Here is a 7,046-nt window from a genome sequence, read left to right as displayed (position 1 = left end):
AAAACATAGCCAGAACACTCTTTGACATAAATCATAGCAATATTATTTTGGATCTGCCTCCTAAGGCAAAGAAAACAAAAGTGAAAATAAACAAATGGGACCTAATCAAACTTATAAGCTTTTGCACAGCAAAGTAAACCATCAACAAAATGAAAAGATAATCTGCTGAATGGAAGAAAATATTTGCAAATTATATGACCAATAAGAGGTTAATATCCAAAATATATAAACAGCTCATACAACTCAACGTCCAAAAAACAAACACCTTGATTAAAAAATGGGCAAAAGACTCGAACAGACATTTTTCCAAAGAAACATACAGATGGTCAGCAGGCACATGAAAAGATGCTCAACATCATTAACCATCAGAGAAATGCAAGTCAAAACCAAAATGAGATATCATCTCACACCTTTCAGAATGGTTATTATCAAAAAGAAGACAAATAACAAATGTAAGGGAGGATGTGGAGAAAAAGGAATCCCTGTACATTTGTTGGTGGGAATGTGAACTGGTACAGCCACTGTAGAAACCAGTATAACGATTTCTCAAAAAGCTAAAAATAGAACTACCATATGATCCAGCAATTCCACTCCTGGGTATACATCCAAAAAAACCCCCACTAATTGGTAAAGGTACATGCCCACCCCCCCCCCAGTGTTCATAGCAGCATTGCTTAACAATTGCCAAGATATAGAAGCAGCCTAAGTGTCCATAAACAGATGAAAGGATAAAGAATATGTGAGATAAATAGACAGATAGATAGATAGACACACACACACACAATGGAATACTATTACTCAGCCATAAAAAGAAAGAAATTTTGCCATTTGCAACAACATGAATATATTTGCAGGGTATTATGCTTAGTGAAATAAGTCAGACAGAGAAAGACAAATAGTGTATGATATCATTTACATTTTGAATCTAAGGAAATAAAACAAACTAGTGAATATAACAGAAAAGAAACAGACTCAGAGATATAGAGAATATCTCTGAGTTGCCCAGTCTGCAGTGCCTTGTTATGGCAGTCCTAGCAAACTCATACAGACACTGAAAACAGTCTTGCACTGTTTGAAGTAAAATGGACCTTGGTGCTGCAGAAATAGTTCCACTTACATGAGCTAAGTTTATGGGAAAAGGAGGGTGACCACGATGCTAGTTGTTACCATCTTCTTGTTCAAGATCTAAGTGTAGAGCCTCAGCTGAGAGAAGAGGCAGCCCAGACACGATGTTCTATTGGTCTGATCTAGCTTCTCCCTTTCTCCTTTCACTTTCTCAGCCCCAACACTCACCTTGGTTCTGCCTTTTCTTTTTTTAGCATTAAGCCATGGATCATACACTCCCCCACTCCCCACGATGGTTCAGGTGAATTTTTCCATGGCCTCACTTGGCTTTGGTCCCTCTCTGACCTCATCTGCCATTGCTTTCCCATTTGCTCTCTGGTGGTGTAGCTCTGCAGATGCTTTTCCATTCTGTGGGCCCACTGTTCTCTGAACCCCACACCTTACTCTTAGCTGGTTCCTTCTGATCCTGCTGACCTGGGCTTAAATATTTCTACCTTGGAGAGTCCTTCCCTGATCATCCTACAGAGTTGCTAATCTCCTTCCTCTCTCTCCTTCACCTGTACTGGACCATCACATCAGGAAGGCTGGAAGAGAAGAGGGGTGGGAGGAGGTGATGCTCAGAGGAAGGGAAGGATAGAAGGCAGGAAGAAGGATGGGGAAAAAGGAGGGGAGATGGGGGAGTTGTGAGGATTAAACGAGTTAATATACGTTAAGAACAAAGGAAGCAATATATTTGTCAGCAGTTTTTATCTTTCTACAAAATATGCCTCGAGTAACAGCATCTGTGCCTAAGGACTCAACGCCAGTTGTAAACACCTTGGCCCACTGAGACCTTCCACCTGGAGGTCCTCTCACCACCCTGTCAAAAGTCTGTGGCCCAGTGCAAATGCCACCTCTTCCATAGATTTCCCACTTATTCCCACCCAGAAAATGTTCTCCCTTACAATCCTGTAGAACTTCCTTTGTGCTTTTTTGGAATGTCATTCCATTCACCTTCATTCATTGTCTTTTACCTTGTTCCTGGTTCTAGTATCTGAGCACTGGGGACCCACACACAGCCCAGTGCCCCGAAGGGCTGACCAGTGAGGCAGACTCCTGATCATTCTGCTCCAGATTTGCAGTGTGATGGGCCTGGGCTATAGGCTGCCCAGGCTTTGCTTTCCATGGGGGCGCTCCTGGAGAAGGACACGTGATTCCAGTGAGTTTCTGTCCACCCTTCCCTCTCTCTCATTTGGCTTTACAGTGATAAGCTGATAGCTATCAGTGGTTAAAGATTTTTTAAATAGGAAGCTTTCTTGGTCAAGAATGCTCATCAAGCAAGAAATCTCTGTTGCAATAAATATAGGGCCAAGGCTTTAATCCTTGGCTCTTCTGACATGGAGGTTAAACAAATATGCAGTCAAATATGCAGTTTGGCCAAGGGCCTGCTGAGTCATTCCTCCCATCCAGACACTCTAAAGGCTTAGCAGCAATAAGTTGTCATCTTGCTGTAAGTGACCAAAAAATTATTATTTCAGGAGCAAAAATTCTTCAAAACTTTTTTTTTTCTGTAACTCTTTGTCTATGTACAGAATATAGAATTCGGTTAATTACCTTGAGGAGTGAGAAGCAAAAGGAAGATCCCTCCTTTCCATGGGGAGGTCAGAATAACTGAAGAGGATTTTTAAAATTGCACATGCTCCTTCAGTCTTTGACATAATCCCCCCAACACCTCCTTCCTGGCTTCCTAATGGGCCCCATGCCTTCAGACATTAAAGTAGAAAGAGGTCAAGAGCCAATGATTAAATAATTCAATCCCAAAGAGACCCCACTGCCAAAAGTTTCTGAATATTGAAGCAAATTTAGCTCCTTGAATTAAAACTGTGATCTGCTTGTCAATTAAATGCATGACACTTAAACAACCAATAATTAGTTGTGTGAGTGTCTACATATAATTCCCCAAATTATTTGGAAATGAATAAGTATGGTACAATTGATATTTTGGTATCACAATCTCATTTCAGCCCTTGCTAAACTTATAATTCACTCACTTTCCTACACATAAAATATATTATTTTAGCAATATTAAGATGCAGGGTTTTTTGTGCAGAGTTAAGTCTGATTTTATAATAAATTCAGTTATAATTCCCCCAAACCAATCTTTTTATCCCACTGGTTACACCAACTTACAAGATCTTTCACTGATCTCTCAAAACAAAATTTTTTATTGTTGTAGAGGTTGGTATCCTTCACTCCAAAGTTGCTTTTTAAAATGATGCTTAATTTAACTCTGTTGATAATCTGAAGCCAATTTCATGAAAATCATGCAACAGTGTCGCTTTCTATTCTCAGTGGTTTACTTCTAAATAGTTTTCCTGATTTGAATTTCAAGTCAACAAGAATTATGGAGTGCCTGCTATATCCCAGACATTGGGCCAGTAGGAGGGCTGCAAAGGCATATAACTAAAAACTGTCCCTTTGACAAATGACCTCTGAAGAAAGTAAAGATGTCCTGAAGACAAGTAATTCTCACACTGTGCATTCAATGCTCTGGAGACCTGGATAAGAGAGCAATTAATTCTGCCTTAAGAGGAGATTGCAGAAAATATCATAGCAGTAGGTGATGAGAAAATCTGTTAATTTATCATCGTGGAAAGAATAAAATTAAAAATAGCACATTCTACTTAGTGTAAAGAACTAAGTGCGGAGGGGGAAATGATGTTACTATAAGTGGAGATGTGAATCATGATTTTCATATTTCTTTAAACATCCATAATTCTGTTTATGAATGAAATTCACTCATCAGTGCAAAATTTTGTAAACTGAAAGTCCCATTTCCTTAACTTATATGGAAAAAGCTATCATTGGTGTCTGAGACTCCTTGCAGAAAAACCACCATTAAATGGATAATTTTATTTTCAGGAGACTTTTAATTGCAAATTCAATTTCTTAATGATTATAAGACTATTCAGATTATCTATTTCATGTTGGTTGAGTTTTGGTAGTTGAGGTTTTTGAGGAATTGATTCATTTCTTTTAAGTTATTAAATTTACAAGTGTAAATTTACTCATAGTATTCCTTTATTATTCTTTTAATGACTGCAGAATCTGTAGTGACATACCATATTTCATTCCTGACACTGATGATTTGTGTCTTCTTTTTATTTTTGTTAATCTTACTAGAGGTTTATCAATTTTATTGATTTGTTAAGGAGCCAGCTTTATTTCATTGATTTTTCTTTTTTTCCTATTTTCAATTTCAAAGTAACTGTATTGTTTCCTTCCTTCCTTCTGCTTGCTTATTTTGCTTTTTTATTTTTTAGGTTCTTGAAGTAGAAACTTTGACTATTATTTTGAGATCTCTCCTCATTTCTAATGTAAGTATTTATGGCTATAAGTTTTCCTCTCAGTGCTTAAGCTGCGTTCTACATAGGTTTGATAGTCTGTATTTTCATTTTCATTCATCGTTTGGTTCTACATTTTTTAAAATTTCCTCTGAGATTTTGATCCATGGATTATTTAGAAATGTGTTGCCACACTGTAATTAATCTCTAATTGATTCCATTGTGGTCAAAGAACACACTCTATGATTTCAATTTTTAAAAATTCATTGATGCTTGTGTTTTACAGCCCAGAATATGGCCAGTCTTGGCAAATGTTCCATGAGCACTTGAAAAAAGTGTGTACTATATTGTTGTGTGTGGAGTGTTATACTATATATAACATTTATATTAAGGTAATTATTTGATATGTTAGGGGTTATGTCTATTATTTGATTTTTGGAACATGGAACATTTACCAACGTAAAACACATTCTGAGTCATAAGACACACTTTAACTAATTTAAAAGAGTAGAAATCATACAAATATGTTCTCAGACAACAGTGGAAGGAAATGAGAAATCAGTAACAGAAAGGAAGATCTCCAATATTTGGAAATTAAACAACATACTTCTAAGTAACACATGACTGAAGGAAGAAATCTCAAGAGAAGTTTAAAAATATTTTGAAGTAAAGGAAAATGGAAATACAACATATGACAATGTGTGGAATTCAGTGAAAACAGTGCTTAGAATATTATAATATTAAATACATATATTAAAAAAGAAGAAAATATAAAAACAATAATCTAAGTGTCCACCTTAGGAAACTAGAGAAAGAAGAACAATTAAAGTCTAAAGCAAGGAGAAAGATATAAAATTAAAGCAGAAGTAAAGAATGTGGAACACAAGAAAAAATAGAGAAAAATCAATGAATCAAAAAACTGGTTCTTTTAAAAAATCAATAAAATTGATAAAGCTTTCACCAGAATAATCAAGTGAAAAAAGAGAAAAGATAATAAGTTACCATTATCAGAAATGAAGGAGGGATCATCACTAAAGATTTCATGTATGTTGAAAACTTAATAAAGGGACACTATGAACAACTATATACCTACAAATTTGATAACTTGGATGAAATGGACCAATTTCTTGAAAGACAAAAACTGCCAGAAACTCACAGGAAGAGAAATAGATCATCTGAATGGACCTGCATCTATTAAAGATAATGAAGCAATAACTTTCCAAAAGAGAAATCACCAGGCCCAAATGGGTTCACTGTTGACTCCTACCAGAGATTTAAGGGGGAAAAAAAATGATACCAATTCTCTACAATCTCTTCTAGAAAATAGAAGCAGAAGGAATACTTCCTCACTCATTCTATTTGGCCAACATTACCCTAATACCAAAATCAGACAAAGACATTGCAAGAAAGAAAATCTATAGCCTGATATTTCACCTATATCTATATTTGAACATAGAAAAATCAGTAAAATATTAGTAAATAAAACACAATAATGTATAGAAAAACTTTTACACCATGACCAAGAAGGATTTATGCATGACTGCTTTAACATTGGAAAATAAATAAATGTAATCCACCACATCCAAAGGCTAAAGAATAAAAATCATATGATTCATAAATTGATGCAGAAAAAAATTAGCGAAATTCAACATCTGTTCATGATAAAAACACTTAGCAAATTAGGAATAGAGAGGAACTTCCTCAATTTTATAAAGAACATCTACAGAAACCCTTCAGCTAATGTCATACTTAAAGATGAGAAATGACCCTTTCCCTCCTAAGACTGGAAACAAGGCAAGGATGTCCTCTCTCAACACAGCTGTTGAGCTAAAGACCACAAAAAGCAATGAAATACATACAGATTGTAAAGGAAGAAATAAAACTGCCATGATCGTCTATGTAGAAAATCCCCCAAATTGACAAAAATGTAATTGAAACTGATAAGCTAGTATAACAATTTGCAGTATATAAGGCTAATATACAAAAGTCAATTTCTTTCTTATATACCAGCAAAGAACAATAAAAATTTTAAATTAAAATAAACATTCACAATAGCACTCAAAAAATGAAATCATCAAGTATAAATATAACAAAAGATGTATGGGATCTAATATGAATAAAAATATAATAGTCTGATAAAAAGATATCAGCATAAGAGCTACATAAATGAAGAGATAGTCCATGTTCAAGAATTGGAAGACTCAATATTGGTAAGATGTCAATTCTTCCCAACTTGATCTAGAGATTCAATGCAATCCTAATCAAAATCCCAGAAGTGTATTTCTTAGATATCCACAAACTGGTTGTAAAGTTTATAGAAAAGGCAAAAGACCTAGAAAGCCAACATAATGCTGAAGAAGAACAAAATTGTCATACTATTAAATTTCAAGACTTACTATAAAGCTATAGTAACCAAGACACATAGATCAATCAAACAGAATAGAGAGCCCAGAAATATACCCTCACAAATATAACTGATCTTTGACAAAGAAGCAAAGGCAATTCAATAGAGAAACAAATGGTGCTGGAAACTCTACATATTAAGAAAGTGAATATAGGCACAGATCTAGACCTAGACCTTACGCCTTACACAAAAATTAACTCAAAATAGATCATAGACCTAAGTGTAAAATGCAGAATTATAAAACTTCTAGAAGA

Source organism: Pseudorca crassidens, chromosome 7, assembly GCF_039906515.1.
Source record: "Pseudorca crassidens isolate mPseCra1 chromosome 7, mPseCra1.hap1, whole genome shotgun sequence".
NCBI classification, from domain to species: Eukaryota; Metazoa; Chordata; class Mammalia; order Artiodactyla; family Delphinidae; genus Pseudorca; species Pseudorca crassidens.
The sequence above is the reverse complement of the archived record's forward strand: the minus strand, read 5'-3'. Positions refer to the sequence as shown.